Source organism: Pelophylax lessonae (assembly GCF_965119305.1).
Source record: "Pelophylax lessonae genome assembly, chromosome: 1".
Lineage (NCBI taxonomy): Eukaryota > Metazoa > Chordata > Amphibia > Anura > Ranidae > Pelophylax > Pelophylax lessonae.
Genome location: NC_138768.1, coordinates 861516423 through 861541884, shown reverse-complemented (window position 1 = coordinate 861541884; position 25462 = coordinate 861516423). Strand labels below are relative to the sequence as shown.

The 25462-nt window shown below is 45.0% G+C and overlaps 1 pseudogene across 1 annotated transcript in view; it reads left to right on the top strand.

Annotated features, from left to right (window-relative positions):
* The window catches only part of LOC309550075, a 51953-nt pseudogene extending 27433 nt beyond the window's left edge, over window positions 1-24520 (top strand). The window contains exons 3-8 of the transcript XR_014226147.1: window positions 1762-2050; window positions 14432-14547; window positions 19195-19272; window positions 21540-21638; window positions 24052-24150; window positions 24429-24520. The product of XR_014226147.1 is annotated as an uncharacterized misc_RNA (transcript). The remainder of the gene's footprint in view (window positions 1-1761; window positions 2051-14431; window positions 14548-19194; window positions 19273-21539; window positions 21639-24051; window positions 24151-24428) is intronic.
* Window positions 24521-25462: the final 942 nt, after the last annotated feature.

Here is a 25462-nt window from a genome sequence, read left to right as displayed (position 1 = left end):
GAACCGACGTAGCCCGGAGCTGGGGAGCCCACTCGGCAGCAAGGATACCAGAGCACAGGACCAGCGGCACCGATTGCCATCAGGCTCCCGAGATCGCTCCACGCTGAGAGAGAAGGACGGGCAGCTGTTGTAAACACAGCCGACTGTTCTTCTCTCTGAAATGATCACAGAGCTCCTGTGATCCTTCTATATAGGTTCACAGGTCTCTATGATCATTTCACAAGCCCATCCCCCATACAGTTAGTAATCACTCCCCTAGGCTCACACTTAACCCTTTGATTACCCCTAGGTTAACCCCTTCCCTGCCAGTGTCATTATTACAGTAACAGTGTATATTTTTAGCACTGATTACTGCAGTAATGTCACTGGTCCCCCCAAAAGTGTCAAAAATGTCAGTTAGGGGTCCGATCTCTCCGCCGCAATGTCGCAGTCCCGCTAAAAATCGGAGATCGCCGCCATTACTAGTAAAGAAATTAAATAAATAAAAATTACATAAATCTTTCCCCAAGTTTGTAGATGCGATAACTTTTGTGCAGACTAGGGATCGACCGATTATTGGCAAAGCCGATATATATCGAGGGCCGATATACACTTTCCCTGATATATCGGAATTGGCCCAGAAGATTACTGATATTGCCAATATTTCAGGAAGTGCTAGACCAGAGTGATGCCTGCAGCTAGAGGCATCACCCCGGTACCGGTGTCCATAGCCAACGGTCGGCTGTCATGTAATGACAACCAATGCAGCTGAGAAGCCGCTCGGCTGTCATTACAATCGGCTCTGATCGGGTCTCCATGCAAAAACCCGGAAGGGATGTCATGACATCCCTTCCGGGTACTGGAGCCAGATTAAAAAAATGACAGCATTCAAAACAGCCAAACTTGGCGTTTTGAATGCTTTTAAGTACAGAGGAGGGGTTTGGGGTCTTTTAGACCCCCCAAATCCCTCCACAAGAGTACCTGTCAAGTAAAAAAGAAAAAAAATAGTTTTTTTAAATGTACGAAAATATCGGCCCATATCGGCCGTTACAGATACGCGATGACCAAAATATCAGTATTGGCAATAAAAAAACTATATCAGTTGATCACTAGTGCAAACCAATCAAAATACGCTTATTGCGATTTTTTTTTCCCCCAAAAAATATGTAGCAGAATACAAATTAGCCTAAAAGAATGAAAAAAATTAGATTTTTACATTTCTTTTTTTTTGGGGGGGGGGAATGTTATATAGCAGAATGTGAAAAATATTGATTTTATTGTTTTTCAGAAATGTCGCTCTTTTTTTTGTTTATAGTGCAAAAAATAAAAAAATCGCAAAGCTGATCAAATACCACCAAAAGAAAGCTCTATTTGTGGCAAAAAAAGGACATCGATTTTATTTGGGTACAGCATCGCCCGACCACGCAATTGTCTATTAAAGTAACGCAATGCCGAATCGCAAAAAATGGCCTGGTAATTAAGGGGGGTAAAACCTTTGCCAAAATAACCATATTGCTACACTTAGCGGTGCCTCTCTTCTCTTTTATAGTCAGTTGTGACGTGATGCTACTTGTATATCAAGACATCGCTTGTTTATCAAGTCAAAATTTATGAACAGATTTTGCTTGTCTTGCAAAACGCTCTCAAACCAAGTTTCTCTCGATCCAAGGTTTTAGCTTTGTTTTACCCTTAGGTGTGAAGGGGTCAAATAATCTACATTTAGTTGGCTTCCATCTTCCATACAATGATCATCTACTGTAATTTCTTTATTTTGTTCTCTAGGTGTTGCAGCTTCATTGAGGCAGCAGGTCTCCGGCCAATATGGCTCCGATCTTCACTTTCCACTGTCGCAGTTATGCCAGGAACAATTTCTTGATATTTATGCTGGAGAAACTCAAATTGGCAATTACGTTGACCACATACTGGAGGGCTTGAAGGCATTTCAAGATCGCCTTCAGTTTGATCGTGAGAGCTGCACATTCACAATAAAGAATTTTTTAGAGACGGATGGTCATAATTTCAAATTCACTAACTTTGGACCTACAGTTCGGATGGATTTCGAAGGTCCCTGGTAAGTTTCTGAGCTAATTGTACATGAACAATTTTCCGGATTTGGAGCTGAACTTTAGGCATGTTAAAAAAACAATTGTGAGATGACATAGTAGTAGCAGTGGTCTTGACTTCTTCCCACCAATTTGTTGGACCTCCCAACTGTGTTAGTGAGCTATTGTAAAATAGTATTACTAAGTTGTGATATAGGCAGGCCCAGGGCCGGCCCTACCATGGGTCCCACTAGGTCCATTGGACCCAGGCAGCACTTGGAAAGGGGCAGCAAATTGACTTCCAAGACTTTTTTTACAGCAGTTTTTTTTTTTTTTTTTAAACAATTTATTGAGAAAAGGTAAGGAGCATTACAGGAAATGAACGCCATATACAACAATACACTCAGAAATAATATAATCAAAAAACATTACAGAGCAGTACATGTCAGCCTATGAACAGCATAAGAGGAGAGGACCTCCCCATCAGGCATAGACAATATGAGGTCCACTGGGATAGAGAACAGCATAGTAAACAACTTAGTAAACAGAAACCTCAAGTAACCCAGGGAAGTTAGAGTGTTTCCAAGGACACAGGTAGTGCGTTTACGAACACAATTGGTAAGGCCACAGGGGCTCAAGTGTTCCATGGGGGGGACCTGACGCAACGTCCTCTCCCGCCCAGGGATCCGGGAAGGGGAGGAGGTGGGGAGGGGTTCTAGAAGGCCTAGCACCGTAAGTGGGCATTCAGGGAAGCCGTAGAGGTGCTCGCTACTTGGCATAGCCAACCAGCGCAGAGCACATAAGCCAGAAGAGGGAAGGCAAGGTTTTTACAGCAGTTTTGTGTGTCATCAGTTTGCGCCACGTTACAGGCGGCATTTCCCCATCTCCTACAAACTAATTAGTATGAGGAGGTGGAGTGCCTCCTCTGGGGGAACGTCCCTCACGTGATCGTGGTGTGCGGAATGAGGGCAGGCTGGATCTTCTAGGGCGGTGGGCGCGGCAGACACAGCAGTGACAGGAGGACTGAGGAGAGACAGCGGGTGTTTGGTGAACCGGTCCGGTGGTGAGTTATGGAAGCAAATAACAGTATGGGGGAGCTGTGGATGGGGGAGTATACAAGGGACAGAGCAGAAAGTGAGGCAGACCCTGCTTGGAAGACTGAAGAATGGGAATCCCTGCCCTACCGGCCTGGTTTGTTCTTTGTTTTTGTCGATGGTTGCTTTATTTGCTAAAAAAAAAAGGGGGGGGTCGGCGTTTGGGGTATTTGAAGGCGTTAATATTCTTGGATAAGTTCATAGGGTGACCCATCTAAGGTATGGAGCCCTCTAGTGGATCCCAGTTAATGGTGGAGTAATGTGAAAGTGGTAACAAGGAGGTATCTGTGGTAAGATGTGTTTGTCCCCGAGCCGGTGTTGCGTGGCTGGGGACCGTTAAAGTATTAACTCTAATTTGGTTTTTGGTGCCTCCCAAGACGGGCAACCTTTATGTTATGGGTACTGCATTATGTATTGTTTCTATTTTAAGAAAACGTTTATTTTGTTAATTTTTTAATAAAATGGCCTATCAGGCCACATTTTCTCCATAATGGTGTCGTGCGTTATTTGTTCAGACTTAGTGGTATGGGTATCTGTTTTGGCAGAATTAGGTATGGGGTGTATTTATCTGTAATACCCTAATCATGACATTCTTCATTTGTATGTGTAATTACTCTATATTTACCTAATAGTAACCTAGGCATGCCATTGTGTCACTACAAGCTCCTTTCCTTTCAAGTCTTATGGATAAAACCTCATGCCCATGTGGCATTTTTGGGTGCCTGGGAGACACATGTGGAGCATTCACCCCCGCTGCCAGCAGCCTATCAATATCTATGACTGGCTGAAATACATGGCGGCTGAACACTGTGATACTCACTTAGGGCTGTATGCATCCATGGACTCCCAGAACACCGAATTGGCATACAATGCAGAACCAATGGTATGGGGCCCCAAACTAGTAAGAGAAAAAAAAAAACATTCTTTTTTATATATTAAACCTTTTGTTAGCAATATACAGTGGGTACGGAAAGTATTCAGACCCCCTTAAATTTTTCACTCTTTGTTATATTGCAGCCATTTGCTAAAATCATTTAAGTTCATTCTTCTTCCTCATGAATGTACACATAGCACCCCATACTGACAGAAAAACACAGAATTGTTGACATTGTTGCAGATTTATTAAAAAAGAAAAACTGAAATATCACATGGTCCTAAGTATTCAGACCCTTTGCTCAGTATTTAGTAGAAGCCCCCTTTTGATCTAATACAGCCAGGAGTCTTTTTGGGAAAGATGCAACAAGTCTTTCACACCTGGATTTGGGGATCCTCTGCCATTCTTCCTTGCAGATCCTCTCCAGTTCTGTCAGGTTGGATGGTAAACGTTGGTGGACAGCCATTTTTAGGTCTCTCCAGAGATGCTCAATTGGGTTTAAGTCAGGGCTCTGGCTGGGCCATTCAAGAACAGTCACGGAGTTGTTGTGAAGCCACTCCTTCGTTATTTTAGCTGTGTGCTTAGGGTCATTGTCTTGTTGGAAGGTAAACCTTCGGCCCAGTCTGAGGTCCAGAGCACTCTGGAGAAGGCTTTTGTCCAGGATATCCCTGTACTTGGCCGCATTCATCTTTCCCTCGATTGCAACCAGTTGTCCTGTCCCTGCAGCTGAAAAACACCCCCACAGCATGAAGCTGCCACCACCATGCTTCACTGTTGGGACTGTATTGGACAGGTGATGAGCAGTGCCTGGTTTTCTCCACACATACCGCTTAGAATTAAGGCCAAAAAGTTCTATTTTGGTCTCATCAGACCAGAGAATCTTATTTCTCACCATCTTGGAGTCCTTCAGGTGTTTTTTAGCAAACTCCATGCGGGCTTTCATGTGTCTTACACTGAGGAGAGGCTTCCGTCGGGCCACTCTGCCATAAAGCCCCGACTGGTGGAGGGCTGCAGTGATGGTTGACTTTCTATAACTTTCTCCCATCTCCTGACTGCATCTCTGGAGCTCAGCCACAGTGCTCTTTGGGTTCTTCTTTACCTCTCTCACCAAGGCTCTTCTCCCCCGATAGCTCAGTTTGGCCGGACGGCCAGCTCTAGGAAGGGTTCTGGTCGTCCCAAACGTCTTCCATTTGAGGATTATGGAGGCCACTGTGCTCTTAGGAACCTTAAGTGCAGCAGAAATCTTTTTGTAACCTTGGCCAGATCTGTGCCTTGCCACAATTCTGTCTCTGAGCTCTTCAGGCAGTTCCTTTGACCTCATGATTCTCATTTGCTCTGACATGCATTGTGATCTAGAAGGTCTTATATAGACAGGTGTGTGGCTTTCCTAATCAAGTCCAATCAGTATAATCAAACACAGCTGGACTCAAATGAAGGTGTAGAACCATCTCAAGGATGATCAGAAGAAATGGAAAGCACCTGAGTTAAATATATGAGTGTCACAGCAAAGGGTCTGAATACTTAGGACCATGTGATATTTCAGTTTTTCTTTTTAATAAATCTGCAACAATGTCAACAATTCTGTGTTTTTCCGTCAATATGGGGAGCTGTGTGTACATTCATGAGGAAGAAGAATGAACTTAAATGATTTTAGCAAATGGCTGCAATATAACAAAGAGTGAAAAATTTAAGGGGGTCTGAATACTTTCCGTACCCACTGTATATTTTACTGCATACAGTGATTTTTGTCAACACTATCAATATTCTCGTACATTTGCAATTTTGATTAATACATTGGACTTTTATTAAATGCAAGCATCTAATAAAATTGATCCTGGACTGAAATGATTGATCTAGTGCTCTTTTCCTCATATTCCTAATTAATATTATTTTTTTTCTTTATTCAATAATTTTTTTTTATTGAAAAGAAAAAAGGATTTTCCAACAAGAAAAACAAGGAAATTGAAGAAAGATGATAAAAAAAAAAAAAAAAAAACATTCGAAAAATTCAAAAGATTCCAAACAAAACATGAATTAATTAATATTATATTGCTGTAAATTGTAAAATCTCTCCGGTAAGAAACAGTAAAAAAAAAAAGACCAAAGATAGGGCACTTTACGTTTTAAACCCTGTGTAAACCCTAAAATTCTATACAATGGAATTAAATAGAGAGGCCCCAAAACCTGTACCTTTCCAACAATAGAATTACACAGAGAGGCCCCAAAACTCCTCTTCTTGGGTCCCCCATTGGCATTCCTGGTCTTTCCTCTTCTTGGTGTGCCACAGTAAGAAGCCTTTTCTTTGGTGTGCAAGCAAGCCGGGAGAGGGGTGCTTTACATTTTTTTTTTTTTCCTATTTATTTTATTTAATTTTTTTTTCTGTCCCTTTAAAAAAAAAAAAAAAAATTGCACACGCTTGTGGAATGGCGACAAACTAAGTTTACAATGTTTTTAACAATTACTAGTTTAGAGTTACAGAGGAGGTATTTTGCTAGAATTATTGCTCTCACTCTGACGATCGCAGGGATACCTCACATGTGTGATTTGAACAACGTTTTCTTTGGTGTGCGAGCAGTGGCGGCTGGTGCTCAAAATTTTTGGGGGGGCGCAAAAAGAAAAATGTAATAGGTATTGCTTCGCGCCAAAAAACGCAGTAAAAAAATTGCGTGACTTTGAAGCTGTGCCCCCTTCAATGCAATGAACACTGTGCTGTGCCCCCTTCAATGCAATAAACACTGTGCTGTGCCCCCACAATGCAATAAACACTGTGCTGTGCCCCCTTCAATGCAATAAACACTGTTCTGTGCCCCCTTCAATTCAATGAACACTGTGCTGTGCCCCCTTCAATGCAATGAACACTGTGCTGTGCCCCCTTCAATGCAATGAACACTGTGCTGTGCCCCCTTCAATGCAATAAACACTGTGCTGTGCCCCCTTCAATGCAATAAACACTGTTCTGTGCCCCCTTCAATGCAATAAACACTGTTCTGTGCCCCCTTCAATTCAATGAACACTGTGCTGTGCCCCCTTCAATGCAATAAACACTGTGCTGTGCCCCCTTCAATGCAATAAACACTGTGCTGTGCCTCCACAATGCAGAGTTCAGCGTGCATGCCCCTTTCAATTCAGAGCGCCACAGCATTGTCCCCAATCACTGCAGAGCGCCACAGCATTGTCCCCAATGATTGCAGAGTGCCCACAGCATTGTCCCCCAATGATTGCAGAGTGCCACAGCATTGTACCCCAATGATTGCAGAGTGCCCACAGCATTGTACCCCAATAAATGCAGAGTGCCCACAGCATTGTACCCCAATGATTGCAGAGTGCCCACAGCATTGTACCCCAATAAATGCAGAGCGCCTCAGCATTGTACCCCAATAAATGCAGAGCGCCACAGCATTGTACCCCAATAAATACAGAGCGCCTCAGCATTGTACCCCAATAAATGCAGAGTGCCACAGAATTGTACCCCAATGATTGCAGAGTGCCACAGCATTGTACCCCAATGATTGCAGAGTGCCACAGAATTGTACCCCAATGATTGCAGAGTGCCACAGCATTGTACCCCAATGATTGCAGAGTGCCCACAGCATTGTACCCCAATAAATGCAGAGTGCCCACAGCATTGTACCCCAATGATTGCAGAGTGCCCACAGCATTGTACCCCAATAAATGCAGAGTGCCCACAGCATTGTACCCCAATAAATGCAGAGTGCCCACAGCATTTTACCCCAATAAATACAGAGCGCCTCAGCATTGTACACCAATAAATGCAGAGCGCCACAGAATTGTACCCCAATGATTGCAGAGTGCCACAGCATTGTACCCCAATGATTGCAGAGTGTCACAGAATTGTACCCCAATGATTGCAGAGCGCCACAGCATTGTACCCCAATAAATGCAGAGTGCCCACAGCATTGTACCCCAATCAATGCAGAGTGCCCACAGCATTGTACCCCAATAAATGCAGAGTGCCCACAGCATTGTCCCCCAATCAATGCAGAGTGCCCACAGCATTGTACCCCAATAAATGCAGAGTGCCACAGAAATGTACCCCAATAAATGCAGAGTGCAACAGCAATGTACCCCAATAAATGCAGAGTGCCCACAGCATTGTCCCCCAATCAATGCAGAGTGCAGCGTGCGTGCTCCCTTCAATTTAATGCACTTACCTGGCGGCGGCGGCGGGTTCTTCCCTCCTCGATCCAGTCCGTCCTCTCTGCGGCGGCGGTGGCGGGAAGGAGAGCGGCTTCTCCCTCGTCCTCTGAGCGGCGGTGGCGGTGAGTGACTGACTCACGCACCGGCACCGCCCCCATTGTGACGTCAGGGGTCGGATGTCCTGGATATCCGAAAGTGGGGGTGTCCAATCGCAAGGACTTGCGATCGGGTTATGCCCCCAGAAGGCTGCCGATCGGCGCCTCTTCTGGGAGGTAACCCCCCCTAGCCACCACTTCCATTACAAAGGCCGGCGAACCCAATTTTTTTTTTTTTTTAAACTTTATTTGTTCGCTGTCATTTTTTTTTTCTTTTTTTTTTTTCAGGGGTAGGGGGGCGGCAACCCTGGCGCCCGCTATGCACGGGCCGCCACTGTGTGCGAGCAAGCTGGGAGAGGGGTGCTTTAAAAATGTTTTTTGTTTTTCCTATTTATTTTATTTTAATTTTTCACTGTCCCTTAAAGAAAAAAAAAATGTTTTTATTGTTGTCACAACAAGGAATGTAAACATCCCTTGTGACAGTAATAGGCAGTGACAGGTACTCTTTATGGAGGGATCGGGGGTCTAAAAGACACCAAATCCCTCCTTTGCACTTAAAGTATTCAAAAAGCCAAAATCTGCATTTTAGTGTAATTTTTTTTAAATCTGCACCATTAGCAGCCGAGTAAACCAGAATTGACATTGTGAAGTTGCTTCCGGGTTACATCATAGGAGACCTGAACGAAGCTTCGTTCAGGACTCCAAACAGCCGGTGGACGTGCTGGTTGGTCACACGGATCTCTCGGTGGGACGGGAGACCAAGGCGGAGCGGCAGAAGGTGGCGGGAGTGGGGGAACGTCCCCTCCTTGTGATAACGACCGAGCAGCTGCTGAGCCGCATCGGTTGTTATCACCAAAAAGCCAACCGCCGACCAGGGCCATCTTACCGAATGGGCACGCTGGGCAGTTGCCGTGGGGCCCCACTTGCCCAGGGACACAGACCCAGCCAAGTATTAGTCCCGATTCTCATGTGCATCCCGCCGCTGAACTTAGCAGGTGGCAAGCGCCTGTCAGCCCTGCACTGCTGTCAGTCCACTTGGGCCATGGAGGGGGAGCCCACAACTGCAGGAATACCTGTCCACCTCTACAGGAACAGGCACACAGAGGACAGCTGAGTCTGACTCCCATCCGTGTGTGTGTTCACCGGACCCAGCCGCCGAACTTGGAAGCTGTTATTAGCCTGGCACTGCTGTACCAATAAATATCGCCTTATCCATAATTTGCATTTTTAGTCTCCTGGGTGTAGGCGGGGCCCCAGTGCACTGCATTGCCCGGGGCCCTTTAATGCTCTTAAGATGGCACTGCCGCCGACCAGAGTGATGCCTCTAGCTGCAGGTATGACCCTGGTACAAATTTCTCTTCAAGCCAGAATCATGTCCATTTGCAGGAATTGGGTAAACCACTGAGACATGTTGGATTTAAATGCATGTGCCTTTAACCACTTCTGGACTGAAAAGGTTTTACCCCCTTAATGACCAGGCCATTTTTTGGGATTCCGCACTGTGTTATTTTAACTGACAATTGCGCGGTCGTGCGACGCTGTACCCTAACAAAATCAATGTCCTTTTTTTTCCCACAAATAGAGTTTTATTTTGCTTGTATTTGATCACATCTGCAGTTTTTATTTTTTGCGCTATAAACAAAAAAGTTTAAAATTTACTTTTCAACTTTTAAAAATTCCAAAAAAAAAAAACTTTTAAAATTACTTATGCTTTGTTTTTATTTCATTTATACTGTTTTTTAGTTATTTTAATACGATACAATAAAATCGTATATATTTTTTACTATTTTGGTGTCATGCCTGCCTTTAAAATCCCAATCTTTATGATGGAGCAGCTTGTTTAACTATAAACAAAAAAAGACCAACAGTTTTGAAAAAAAAAAAATAATAATAATATTTTTTTACTTTCTGCTATAAAACACATCCAATTAAAAATATGCAGGACATCTACTTTCTTCATCAATTTAGGCCAATTTGTATTCTGCTACATGTTTTTGGTAAAAAAAAAAATCCCAATAAGCGTATATTGATTGGTTTGCGCAAAAGTTATCGCGTTTACAAAATATGGGATTGATTTATAGACTTTTTATTTTTTCATTGTTTTTAGTAATGGCAGCGAACTGCGATTTTTTAGCGGGACCGCGACATTGAGGTCGACAAATCTGACACTTTTTGAGGACCAGTGACACCAATACAGTGATCAGTGCTAAAAAAAAAAATGCACCTTCACTGTATAAATTACACTGGCAGGGAAGGGGTTAACATCAGGGGCGATCACAGGGTTAAGGGTGCTCTTAGGGAGTGCTTTCTAACTGTGGGGGCAGTAAATTCATTAGAGGAAAACAGAGATCCATGTTTCTGATTAGCAGAAACACAAGATCTACATTTTCCTCTGTGGCAGAACGGCGGTCTGCCTTGTTTACATAGGCAGACTGACGTTCTGCCTCTCCTTGGAACGATCATCGGGTCCCGGCAGCCATTGCGGCCATCAGACCCGCTGATTGGCCCCTGCTGTGTCTAATCTCAGCGAGAGAGGGACTCCGGAGGCACGCACGTGCGCCCCAGATCTCGTGCACAAAATCGCGGGCAGTATATATGTGGCAGGCGGTCCGGAAGTGGTTAAAAGCAGACATGTAATACATGCGTCCTCAACATAACAGCGGTTAGACCTGATGCCCAAAGGCGATTGTAAAACCTTCCCGGAAGCCGGAAGGTCACTTCCCGTTTTTCGTAATTTTTCACTTCCGGTTGCCCTACAGCCACATCCCGACACGTTTCGTCATCACGACTTCATCCAGGGATTGGCAACCTCCTTCTTATAGAATCTGGCATGCAAATGATTAACCACCTACATGCTGACAATGTGTATCCCCACAAGCTCAGCCAATACCGTATTATGCCTAAAAACGGCTGTCAACACCGCATTCCACCTAAAGCAGCTACCCTCGTGGAATGATACCAAACTTTACCCAGTTCCGGACCGGAAGGATTTTCCCCCTTAATGACCAGGCCATTTTTTGAGATTCGGTACTGCGTTATTTTAAAGGACAATTGCGCGGTCGTGCGACTCTGTACCTGAATAAAATTGATGTCCTTTTTTCCCACAAACAGAGCTTTCTTTTGGTGGTATTTGATCACCTGTGCAATTTTTATCTTTTGCGATATAAACAAAAAAAGAAAGACAATTCTGAAAAAAATATATATTTTTTTCACATTCTGCTATATGACATTCCCCCAAAAAATGTAAAAATCTATTTTTTTTTCATCCTGTTAGGCCAATTTGTTTTCTGCTACATATTTTTCCCCAAAAACAAAAATGCAATAAGCGTATTTTGATTGGTTTGCGCAAAAGTTATCACGTCTACAAACTAGGGGAAAGATTTGTCATTTTTTTCCTTTTTTTTACTAGTAATGGTGGCGATTAGCGATTTTTAGTGGCACTGCAGCATTGCGGCGAAGAGATCGGACCCCTAACTTACATTATTTACACTTTTGGGGGGGCCAGTGACATTACTACAGTAATCAGTGCTAAAAATATGCACTGTTACTGTAATAATGACACTGGTAGGGAAGGGGTTAACCTAGTGGGTGATCAAAGGGTTAAGTGCGAGCCTAGGGGAGTGATTCTAACTGTATGGGGGAGGGACTTATGGAATGAACACAGAGATCTGTGATCCTATATAGGAGGATCAAAGGCGCTCTGTGATCATTTCAGAGAGAAGAACGGTCAGCTGACCATTCTTCTCTCTCAGTGAGGAGAGACCGCGGGTGCCCGGCGGCAATCGGTGCCGCCAGTCCCATGCATCGGCATCCCCGCTGCCTAGTGGGGGCAGGCGCGCGCAGACGGACAGCTCCCACGAGCCGACGTACCCCTACATCGGTTTGCGCAGCCGAGCCAGCCTGCCGCAGCAAATCTGCGGCGGGCGGTCGGCAAGCGGTTAAACAGGAACCAATTAGCATACCAATACCATATGTAATAGTTCTCAATTTACTATATGACACTTCAGATTATAGTTAATTGACAATTGATTTCTTATAACCAAAGGTCAGAAATCACCCTATGCATGAAAGACTGACTGATCAATTACTTAGCTGATGTTATAAATCCAAAATATAAATGTAGTACCCTCCTAGGTAGGTGCTAGGTAAAACATATTTGGCCCTGTCCTGCTTAACAGGAGGGCCTGATTTGTTAGTTAGCCTGTCACATGCTTCCAGGTGTGGTCTGTTGAGTCTGGGGAGTCTCCCCACTATATCCAATGAGGGATATCGTTGGACAGTGGAGGAAACCTAGCCAATAGCACACCAGGGTTTATGACTTTCCCAGTGGGCGGGCATTGCTGCAATGCATCCTGGGATTGGGAATAAATCCTGAAGGGAGCATGTGACGGTGTATTTTGGTGGGAGCAAAGTCCCAGGAGGAGGTGGACGGCTGTCTCTCCTCCTGCTGAAGTGAGGAAGATGGTCCAGACAGTCGGCCTAGGGACCAGGGGTTGAGCTGGGCTGCAGAGGATCCAGAGTGTGCTGGCCGAGTGGAGCTGCTGGGCAGAGTTCTTCTGGAAAAACAGTGTCGTGACTCAGTACTCAAGAATCTACCCAGGGGTCTGCCTAAGAGTGGGGACCACTCCAGAGGGGTCAAGGGGATCAGAGAGCCAGCTAACCCGGGGTGTTGCAGTAAAGGGGGTGCCAAGCTGTGAAGCCTTGAAGAATAGGGAGTAAAGAGGGCGCCAGGCAGGGCCCTGAAGTGTCTCAGCAGTACAGTCTGCACCACAAGTCAGCTACCTCAGGAAGGAATATTTTAGGGAGCTTAAAGGACTTTTCACGGTCAAGGGTGAAGCTAAAGTAGGTTGCCTAGCCGTGACCAGCGTCAGTCAGTGTTAACCAGCGCCAGTCAGCGTTAACCAGCGCCGGTCAGCGTTAACCAGCGCCGGTCAGCGTTAACCAGCGTCGATCAGCGTTAACCAGCACCAGTCAGCATTAACCAGCGCCGGTCAGCGTTAACCAGCATCAGTCAGCAATTCTGTACAGTCCCTGCCTATTTTGTGCATAGTTCAGTTGTTGGAGTATCCCGCTCATCTCTTCTCCTATCCAAGTTCTCAGTAAACCTTAAAAACCAAAAAAACTGGACTGGTTCTTGTCTGAGGTAATCACACTTCGAAAACATGCTTGAAGTGGAGTTCCACCCTAAATTTATACTTACCTCCATCTTCTCGCTCCGGGTCACCTGAAAAACAAATGGATAATCGCAATTTTTTTTTTTACTTACCTCGTAGAGAAAATATACTTACCTTACTTCCTTCTTCCTCCCCTCGGCGACCACGGCGATTCGTCACTTCCTGGCTTGCAATGATTCCTGGGAGCTGAACGTCATCGCGCCTGGAATCAATGCGCCTGAACCGGCCCCGACGTCAGTTCCGGTGCGCGCGCGTCATTCCCTTCTAAACAGCTTCTGGGCATGCCAAGAAGCTGTGCAGGCATGACGCGCGCGCACCGGAAGTGACGGCGGGGCCAGTGCAGGCGCATTGATTCCTGGGAGCGATGACGTTCAGCTCCCAGGAATCATTGCAAGCCAGGAAGTGACGGCGGGGCCAGTGCAGTGCATCGTGGGACCGAAGAAGAAGGAAGAGGACACAGAAGAGGATCGCGCTGGCTTCAAGCTGCCCACACCTGAGATGGCAGCGCTGGACAATACTTTTTCAAGGTAAGTATTTCTTCTAAAAGGTAAGTTCAACCCAGCACAGATCAGAGGCTATCCATTGTGGAATGTACTAGCCCTGACTGTCCCGGGGGTATTTTTATTAAAAAAAGTATTTCCAGGGTGGAACTCCGCTTTAAATGTCCTACTGTTGCTAATGGTAACCCAGGGGAACCCACACTCAGCAGCTCCCATGGGAGTAGTGCTTCATAAACATCACAAATTAGTTGTGTACCACCGCTTACAACCACTCATACACAAAAAATCCATATAAAAATGTAAATAATTTTTGACACATAAATTTAAAATTAAAAACAAATATGTTTTAGTGGAGAAGCTGATATCTGTAATAATTTAGGTATATAATTAAAATAATTAATAATCACTGACAAAACAAGGTTTTTGTGAATAGTTACATTCGACCTGCTGTTTATTTTTGAACATTATGTATACTGTAGATTGTGGCATGTGACTTTCTCTTTACTAGATGTTAGAGACCCCCCTGATAAATACACCTCTGATGAATACACCTCTGAAGAATGTACCTCGGGGCTCTTCGCTCTTGGCTTCTCAGTGGATCCAATTATCTGCCTTATCTTCATCATCTTGGGTGAGTTTGGTCAATCATTCTTTACCACTTCATTTCTCGCACCCATTTACCCCTTACAGGCCAGAATATTTTTTACATCTTTGGTGTGCCCTGTTTATTTAGCTATAATCCTGCCGAAAAGCCTACAAAGAAAACCCCTTTCGCAAGGGCTTTCAGGTCAGGTTCACCTGTAAACTTCTCAGGTTGACCTGATCGGATGCTCCATGCACTTCTATGGGGCAGCAGATGGTGACATGTCCGCTGACACCCGCTGCTATCCAATTGGATCCTGTCCGTGAAATTCAGATGGATGGAAACCCTATTTTCCATCCGTCTGGAGCAGGGTTTCTCAATCCGTGGAACCCTAGGGTTCCTCCTGAGGTTGCTAGGGGTTCCTTGAGCAATGGGCAATTTCTGCCTCTCTGATATGTTCCCAATGACACCATTGTCCCTTTTAGCTATCTGTAAGGGGGTAATTCTTCCCAATGATGACAAGAGTAAGGAGCATTCTTCCCATTGACTGTCACACTAATGTGTCATGAGCTGTAGATTTTTAATTTTTAGCAGGGGTTCCCCCGAGACCAGAAATTTATTTCAAGGGTTCCTCTGTGTTGAAAAGGTTGAGAAAGGCTGGTCTGGAGGATCGGATCGGATGAAAACGGATGGGCGGACCATCCATAGAGGAGAGCGGGGCTCTGACAGGTCTATCTCTGCATACAGAGTGGAGACGGAGCGTTCATCTGCCTGCTCAGCGAAACAAAATGGAGTCCGCCGGGCGGAAAGCCTGTGTGAAAGGACCCTAAGAGTGGGACTTTGATTGAATGTGCCCTAGATCAGAGAGTCAAACATACAAAAACTAAACTTATATACACATAACAAATGGTCTTTAATTTACACTTTTATAAAAGAGTCCATCAAAAGTAGTCCGTATAGTCAAATCGTACAATTGTACTCAAAAAACTTAGATCAGTCCAGTACGTATATTGATCCCAACATATTTAAGGTTGGTTAATTACGGCTGATTAGGGTTAACTAAGGCCTAATAAGTGGTTATATAGGAATACATGCTTTGTATTCTGGAAGCCACGCCGTGTGGAAGCCACCGCCCTTTTCATAGGTTGGTAGAAACTGTGTGAACCTAGCCTTAATAAGGTGTTTACCCCAGTGAAAAGTCCAAGAATACTGAAAGCATTAAGGCCCGTACACACGATAAGAAAATGGGAAATTTCGTCCGACGACCGATCTGCCAATTTTCGGATTGTTAGTATGGTGCTTTCGACAGCCGACTCCGACTTTTCGGCTGACAAAATCCTGATGTGCAGGCTATAAAATTTTTGTTGTCCATAATACAACGTCCGATTTTCATCTCATTAGTACAGATTTAGACGGAAAAAAATCTTAAGAGCAAGACTAGGCATGCTGAGAGATGAAAGAACACATACAAAGCAATCCAACACATGACATCACTTCTGAAGTAGAATTCTGTCGTACGGGAAAATTTGTATGAAAAAAACCTCTTCACTTTCCACATCAGACTAGCATGCAACAAAAAACAGACGACAGATCTTTCAATAATCTGATCGTGTGTACGGGGCTTTAGGGTTGAAAAAATAGATTTTGATAGGTAACCTTTCCCACTTCCGCTCTGATCGCTTTAGGCGATCGGAAGTGGAAGTTCTTCTTCACCCCTCCCTCCTGAAGTCTTTTGGAATACATGACAGGTCCCAGTAGACATCGGGACCAGTCACAGAGCGCAGCCCATGTGCATTGGGGCACCTGGCTGTGAAGCCCCAGGCTCTCACAGCTGGGTGCCCATAGTAAAGATGCCGGTGCCGGAGAGGGAGGAAACAGGGAGAACATGACAGGGGTGGGAACACGGCTGGATCGTAAGTGGCTGTTGAATAAAAGTCAGCAACCAGAGGCGTACCTAGGGAGGGTGACAGTGAGAGAGAGGGGGGTGACAGAGAGAGAGGGGGTAACAGAGAGAGAGAGGGTGACCGAGAGAGAGGGGAGTGACCAAGAGAGAGGGGGGTGACCAAGAGAGAGGGGGGTGACCAAGAGAGAGGGGGTGACCGAGAGAGAGAGGGAGGGTGACAGTGAGAGAGAGGGAGGGTGACAGCGAGAGAGAGGGGGTGACAGCGAGAGAGAGGGGGGTGACAGCGAGAGAGAGGGGGTGACAGAGAGAGAGGGGGTGACACAGAGAGAGAGAGAGGGGGTGACACAGAGAGAGAGAGAGAGGGGGTGACACAGAGAGAGAGGGTGACACAGAGAGAGGGGGTGACAGAGAGAGAGAGAGAGAGAGGGGGTGACAGAGAGAGAGGGGGGGTAACAGAGAGAGAAGGGGGTGGCAGAGAGAGAGAGGGGGGGGGTGGCAGAGAGAGAAAGAGAGGGGGTGACAGAGAAAGAGAGAGGGGAGTGACAGAGAGGGGGGGGTGACAGAGAGAGGGGGTGACAAAGAGAGAGAGAGGGGGTGACAGAGAGAGAGAGAGGTGACAAAGAGAGAGAGAGGGAGTGACGGAGAGAGAGACAGAGAGGGGTGACGGAAAGAGAGAGGGGGTGATGGAGAAAGAGGGGGTGACAGAGAGAGAGAGGGGGTGACAGAGAGAAAGAGAGAGGGAGGGGGTGATAGAGAGAGAGAGAGAGGGTGACAGAGAGAAAGAGGGGTTACAGAAAGAGAGAGAGGGGGTGACAGAGAGAGAGAGGGGGGTGACAGAGAGAGAGAGAGGGGGGTGACAGAGAGAGAGAGGGGGTGACCGAGAGAAAGGGGTCTGACAGAGAGAGAGAGGGGGGTGACAGAGGGAGAGAGGGGGTGACAGAGAGAGAGAGGGGGTGACAGAGAGAGAGGGGGGTGACAGAGAGAGAGGGGGGTGACAGAGAGAAGTGACAGAGAGAGAGAGGGGGGTGACAGAGAGAGAGGGGAGGTGACATAGAGAGCGGGGTCCCCCAGTGAGCTTTGCCTGGGAGTGGAGAGGAGGTTGAAGGAGTCTCACCGTGCTGAGCGGCGTTATGGGCTCCTCTGACAGCCCCAGTGCAGTCCCCAATTCCAGCCTGCCGCCGAGCTGGAGCTGATTGATGATGTCACGGTCATGTGACTGTTGACTGGCCGCATGTGTGGGTGGAAAGAGCTCCGGAGAGCCCGCACTGCCGCCTGGAGTGGACACAGGGCTCCAGGATTGGAGTCGCACGCTGCCTGGGGGCGCCGAGGGTGCAGGCTGAGCAAAGGGCACAAAAATCACTGCTAACACTGCCAATTTTTTGCGCCCCCCCCTCAGCCTGCACCCCTGGCGGGCGCCAATTTGGCCAACTCCTTGGTACGCCCCTGTCAGCAACTACAGATTTTGTAGCTGCGGACTTTTAAATTTTACTTAAGAGACTGGAGCTCTGCTTTAGCTCCTTCTAAAAAAAAAAAAAATTTTGCCAGATCTCATTAATCCAAGCTAAAATTAACACATAGAAATAAATCAGAGAAAAGAATCAAGGTTTCAATCAGAGACAGAATTCATGAAAGAAAACAGCTTCTGTCTCTTTAGGTAAATACAGCACTCTGGCAGTCCTTTGTCATATAAAAGAGTAATATAAAACTTGGATGAATAATAATTAAAGGAGAAGTACAGCCAAAGCTTGTTTGGCCCTACCTCTGCTGTTGATCACAGGAGTGCAGTACGTTCTGCACTTCTATGACCTGTTTTCAGCAGATAGCGGGCTAAAGCAGGCTCCGGTCCAGACTGGGGAAAGAGCCTGCCCCCTCCACAGCCCAATGCTCCAGTGAGCGCTGGAGGGGCAGAGCAGAGACTCTGACTCTCTGCTCGGAGAAGGCTGAAAACTGAGGGATCAATGGTGTCTAATCACTACGTTCTCGGTCTTTGGCCTTGTTTGGCCCTACTTCTCCTACTTTTGCCTCGTTTGGTCCTACTTCTCCTGTGAATCACAGGAGTGCAGTATGTTCTGCACCTCTATGACCCATTTTCAGCAGACAGTGGGCAAAAGCAGGCTCTGGTCCAGGCTGGGGAAAGATCCCAACTTTAAAGCAAGCTAGCTGCTTCCTCCTCATCCACAGCCCAATGCTCCAGTGAGCGTTGGATGGGCAGAGCAGAGAGCCGCTGACTGACAGTCACCAGCTCTCTGCTCAGGGAAGGCTGAGAACTAAGTAATCAATGGTGTCTGTTAGCTAGGTTCTCAGTCTCTGGCCTCATTTGGCCCTACTTCTCCTACTTTGGCCTCATTTGGTTCTACTTCTCCTGTGGATCACAGGAGTGCAGCACGTTCTGCACCTCTATGACCCATTTTCAGCAGACAGCGGGCGAAAGCAGGCTCCGGTCCAGGTTGGAGAAAGATCCCAACTTTAAGCAACCCAGCCACTCCCACCCCCTCCACAGCCCGATTCTCCAGTGAGCACTGGAAGGGCAGAGCAGAGAGCCGCTGACTGACAGTCACCGGCTCTCTGCTCAGTAAAGGCTGAGAACTGAGTGATCAATGGTGTCTGATCGCTACGTTCTCAGTCTTAGAAGCGGCAGGGGACAGATGCAGCACCGAACCGATGCTACATCTACCTAAGGGGAGTATGATTTGTAAATCATTCTAATAAAAAAGATAATGGAAAACAACTCAACATCATTATAGTTTACTTAAGCAAAAGTACTGACCAGTAACTGCTTTCCTTTGTTTTAGCTGAAAAGATGAAGGAAAAACGCTGGAATGATGGCGAGATTGTCTCTCGCATAAAACGGGCTGTCACCTCTTTTCTAGGTAAGAGACACATAGAAATTTATACGTCTTTGTTTTTGAACTACTTTTGCATTTTATCTTCAGTAGACAAAACAAAATCCTCCCTTCCCCTCAATCCTCAAACTAAATATGTCTGCAATTTACTTCCAGTGCATTTCTTACAGATCCACCCCCCCCCCCATATCTTTTTTTTTTTTTTTTACAACAGGCTTCACAGTTGTTACAAAAGTCTTACTATATCTGTGGGCTATAATTATTAATTTCAGGGTTTACCTAATCCCTAGCTGGGTGACAGTGCTGAAGCACAGTGTATCATAAACAATTTAGACAAATGCAGTTTCTTTATTTTTTTTTTTTTTTTTTTATAAAATACCATTTTCACTTTTTAACCTGAAGAGAAGTGAGAAGTTCTCCCCAAAAAGCACACAGACAGGAGGGGCAGCAAACCTACTACTGCGCCACAGTGGCTGTCTCTCCTGCCCACTCTTGTCCCAGCCCTGACTGGTTTAACCACTTCAGCTCCAGAAGGTTTTTACCCCCTTAATGACCAGGCCATTTTTTGCGATTCGGCACTGCATTACTTTAATGGACAATTGCGCGGTGGTGCGATGCTGTACCCAAATAAAATTGATGTCCTTTTTTTCCCACAAATAGAGCTTTCTTTTGGTGGTATTTGATCACCTCTGTGGTTTTTTAGATTTTGTGCTATAAACAAAAAAAGAGCGACCATTTTGAAAAAAAAAAAAATTTTTTACTTTCTGCTATAAAACATTCAAATTTTTTTTTATCAGTTTAGGCCAATTTGTATTCTGCTACATATTTTTGGTAAAAAAAAAAAAAAATCCCAAAAGCGTAATTTAATTGGTTTGCGCAAAAGTTATAGCGTTTACAAACTACGGGATAGATTTTTGAACTTTTTTTTTGTTGTTTTTACTAGTAATGGAGGCGATCAGCGATTTTTAGCTGGACTGCGACATTGCGGTGGACAGATCGGACCACAAACTGACATTTTTGACACTTTTTGGGGACCAGTGACATTAATACAGTAATCAGCAGTGGCGGTCCGTCCATTTGGGGTGAAGAAGTGCCGCCCCCCTCTATCCATTCGTCCGGCCCCCAAATCTTCATGCAGGGCGCTGGACGCATGGATTCCAATGGTTTTTTTTTTTTTTTTGAAGCACGTGATTAGAGCCAGAGGCACTGCGCTCTGAGCCCACCCAGTTGTGTGACAATAGCGAATGAATATTCGCTATTGTCACACGGATCCTCCTCCTGGCCAATCAGGAAGCGGGTCCTGAGACCAATTTCCCGATTGGCCGAAAGGAGAAGCCATGCCATTGGCCAATGAGGAGGAAGAGGGAGAAGACGCAGAAGACTGAGGCGAAAGCCTGCCCTCCACATGTCCAGGGTGAGTGAGCCTGGTGTGGTCCGTCTGCTGCCCCAAATCCCCCCCCCCGGCCCATGGAGCACCTGTCGCCACTGGTAATCAGTGCTAAAAAAATATGCACTGTTACTGTATAAATGACACTGGCAGGGAAGGGGTTAACACTGGGGGTGATAAAAGGGGTAAATGTGTGCCTAACAATGCTTACTGACTGTGGGGGGGGGGCTCTGTGACAGGCACAGAGAGATCGGGTTTGTAGCTTAGCTGATGGGGGGGCGCCTTGACCCTAACCCTAAGGGAAGGGGGGGGGGCGCAGTTCAGCATCCTTGCCTTGGGTGCTGCATGACCTTGTCCCGGCATTGACTGGGGGTGATCAAAGGGGTTAATATATGCCTAAATGTGATTACTTACTGTGTGGGAAGGGCTCTGTGACAGGCACAGAGAGATCGGGGTTGTAGCTTAGCTGAAACTCCTGATCTCTCTCTGCCTGTCTGACAGAAGACTCACCTGCTTTGTTTATATAAGCAGACGGGTCTTCTGTCAGTTTCTCTGACGATAGCGTGAGGCCGGCGGCAATCGCCGCCGCTCCTCCCGTGGCCCGCCTCCTGCTGTGTCTATTCACAGTGGGAGCACGCCACCTGAGACCGCGTCCACGAAATCACGTAGCTATACCTGATTTTGTGCAGCCGTGCCGCCATGCCACAGTATATCTGCGGTGGGCGGTCGGCAACTGGTTAAGGGTGGCTTTACTCCTCAATTAAGTTTATCTTGGGGAATCAATGATAGATACAATTGTAAGAGGAGGTTCACTTAAAAAGTAGACTATGATAGTTTTTATAGTCACATTATTTTTTACAATATGTATTGTTAAAATAATCTTAGATTACATGGTTTTTACCTTTAGGTAAGGACAACAGAAACTGGATAAACTCTGCTTGTATCTTCATTAAAGTTGCTTCCCTGACCTGCAAGGTTGCCGGCCTCATCTCACTGCTCTGTTGTGGTAAGTAGACAGAAAACCACAACTATCTGGCTGCAGCTTAGAAAAAAAGCTGTTCATTCGAAGGGATTGCATGAGGACTTGTGGACATACAATGCGATTAGAGGAGAAGCGTTTTAACCTCAGGCAACGAGGGGGGTTCTTCACTGTTAGGGCTACAAGATTGTGGAATTCTCTACCACAAGAGGTGGTTTCTGCGGGAAGTATGGTGGCTTTCAAAAGACTCTTAGACATACATCTCAAGGATCAGAACATTCAGGGCTATGTGAGATGATTACAGCCACACACACCTACACAGGTTGTACTGGATGGACTATTGTCTTTATTCAACCTCACCTACTATGTAACTATGATGTCTTCTGGATTCAATAAAACCTCAGCATCTTCTGGACAACTATTAATATTCACAATTTACCATTTATATTTACATTACTGGCATGGGTGTATGTGGGAGGAAAGGCATTTCATTGTTGTGTCTCCCAGTGAATTTCACAAGCTTAGAAGACAGAGTGAAGGTAGGTGGGTAGGTGAAGTGTTTCTGATAGAGGGTATCTAGAATGAAAGTGAACATGTAGTGGGCTCCAGGCTCATGTTCATTAGGATACACTATATAATCTTTACTGGAAAAAGCATATCATTTACAAAGCCCAATAGCTCAAGCACACTAAAAATGAGTAAGAGCATTGTCCTCTGCCAAGAATGATAATAACAGTTGTTTGTATCTTCTGTGGGTGGGATGGGGTGGGGTGAACACATTATAGTGTAAGCTCCTCTGATGCAGATACTACTATGCAAATACGCAATGCTCTCTGTACAGCACTGAGGTATATGTCAGAGCTGTATAAATGTATAATAATAATAATAGTGTGTGTCTGTGGGTGGCGGGGGGGGGCATTAGATTGTAAGCTCTTCTGGTGCAAAGACTGATGTGACTGGCTCAGTGTTCTCTGTACAGCACTGCGGTATATACCAGAGCTGTATAAATGTATAATAATAATAATAGTGTGTGACTGTGGGGGGACATTAGAGTGTAAGCTCCTGTGGTGGAGAGACTGATGGTAATGGCTCAGTATTCTTTGCAGAGCACTGCGGTATATGTCGGAGCTATATAAACTTATAATATTTATAGTGTGTGACTGTGAGGGGACATTAGAGTGTAAATGTATGTTTATTAAATATCTTACAAACATAATAAAAACATATTTACATATATACAAAACAAATAAAAAAATATATAAATAAAAATAGCTATTATCAGCATTTAAACAGAAAATTGCTTTTTTTTGCCAGAAAAAAAAAACAAAGAAAACTAAATAAACCAACCAAGACACATTCCCATATTATTATTAGCATGATTCAACTCAACAAAGCCCTAACCTCCACCTAAACACACCCTCAGGCTAGCAAACATTTACACATTTATCCCATGCATGCTGCCTTTTTTTCAAAAATCCAATCTTGTTAAAAAAATCTAGGGGACATGAATAGATAGAAAGAAAAGCCCCACACCCAGAGACTGACAGACAGCAGCTATAGGGACCTGACATTCCTCCGTGCCTTTGTCCAGGCCCCCGGCTGCCCCCTGTCCTTCTCAAGACCCCAAATCTTCCCAACCTCACCCAGAATGTTGTGCACCACCACCTCGACAGGAAGGACTTTTTTCCGAGTGGAAAGCTGACACCGTGCATTCCACGAGAAGTAACGGACTACTAAGCTAACTAGAAAAAGTGTCTCAAAATCAAAATCCTGATGTGTCTCAAAAGACCCGTACGACTACTGCGCATAACTCAAGCAGGAAAGGAAAGGGATATCCAGAGCCCCACCCACCCGCTTATAGACTTCTATATTGAAGGGGCACTGAAGCAAGAAATAATCCATCATCTCCTGCACCCCACCACACTCCACTCCACTCTTGGTCAACCACGGTGCTGTGCAGAGCGATGCTTCAAGTTGCCCAAGTTCAAGTTGACATTAGAGTGTAAGCTCCTATGGTGCAGAGACTGATGGGAATGGCTCAGTATTCTTTGTAGAGCACTGCAGTATAAGTCAGAGCTATATACATTTATAATAATAATATTGTGTGACTGTGGGGGGGACATTAGAGTGTAAGCTCCTCTGGAACAGAGACTAATGCGACTGGCTCAGTGTTCTCTGTACAGCACTAGGTTAGTATACAGGTGAGGCAGAGCTTTATACATCTATAGCACTGACAATGTGTGACTGTGGAAGGGGGGGGGGGGCATTTGAATGTAAGCTCTTCTGGTACAAACTGATGTAAATGGTATACAATTCCCTGTGAAACTTTTTGGTGTATGTCCATGCTTTGTATGTGAATAATATAAATATATGTTAATAGATAAGGTTCCATAAGGTGGCCTATAAGCACAAGGTAATTATAATGTCTTTCTCTCTCCAGGGATTAAACATAGAACCGACTGCTTGTTCATAACTGCTACTGCAGTTACAGTGATTAATGGGTTGCTTTCTGCTGGCTGGATACATTTTACACTCAAATGTGAGTTACCAATCTCTCTCTCTCTCTCTCACTCTCTCTCTCTCTCTCTCACTTTAAAATAAGCTTTATCGGCAGGATCAAATATATTTTAGCATTGCTGAGGCAATTGAGGAATTTGTATGGGTTGGATGGGAAGGGGAGTAGGGAAGTAATAGCTCCTAGGGCAATTTTGGGGATAATAAAAGGATAATATAAAGGAGGAAGGGGATTAAGTCCATGTAGAAGGTTTAAAGTCTAGAGTTTTTCATGTCGCTTTTACTCTGTGACATGTTGTGCAGCTATTTTCATCATTGACTCCACTTCTCCCAGTGAAATTTGGAGTTTCCTCTTCTCTTCTGTAGAAGTGAAGTCCAGGATGAGAGCGGAGTGAGGGGGGTGGAAGGGAGTGTCTCTCACTGATGAGTACTTGGGGCACTATGGCAGTAAGTGGGCCTCATCTTTCAGGATCCCCTGGTCACATTGTTGGCACAGTCTACTTTTCCTGGGATTGTAGGTCTGTCTATGCTTTCCTGATTCATTTCCAGGCTGTGGGCACTTGTGGCATCCTCAGGTAGGGGGCCAGTTTGTAGTCTCTCTGCAGTGTCAGATAAGCCGTAATTCTTGGGAGTTTATTTCACTTCTTCTTTCTCCAGAATATTTTTCTTTGGAATTGTTTATTGTATCTTTCATATGAGATTTTGTCAGGTCACACTGTTGGTAATTTGGGATATGCAAGGTGCTGATGAACTGCTGGGCACATGGTTTGGACTGGTCGTTGTTGTTCAGTAAGGCTTTATGATGGTATGAGTTGGGACCAGAGTTGTATAAAGTAGTCAAAACCCATACTTGAGTAAAAGTACAAGTGCTCGATCAAAAAGTGACTTGAGTAGAAGTACTAAAGTATTCAACATTTTTTGTACTTAAGTATTGCAAGTAGTTTTTTAAAAATTTTGCTACTCAAGTACTGAAAGTAAAAGTACAAGTACTGTGTTATGTAGTTATTAAAGAAAGAAGTCAAAAGTTTGAACATCATATTGTTTTTTATTATTTCAAATGCAGCTTTTATTTATACATACAGTAGCATTTATTATCGTATGCGCTGATAATACACATGTTTTGAGCTTCATGAAACCTGCCATCTACTTTTCTGGCAGTGGTCATTTTATAATAGTAACGAGTAACTAAGCAGCACAAAAAAAAATATCGGAGTAGAAGTATTCATCGAAAAAATGTAGTGAAGTAAAAGTGGAAGTAGGAGAAAAAAATTCTACTCTAGGAAAGTACAGATACCTCCTTTCGGTACTTAAGTACAGTAGTGAAGTAGATCTACTTA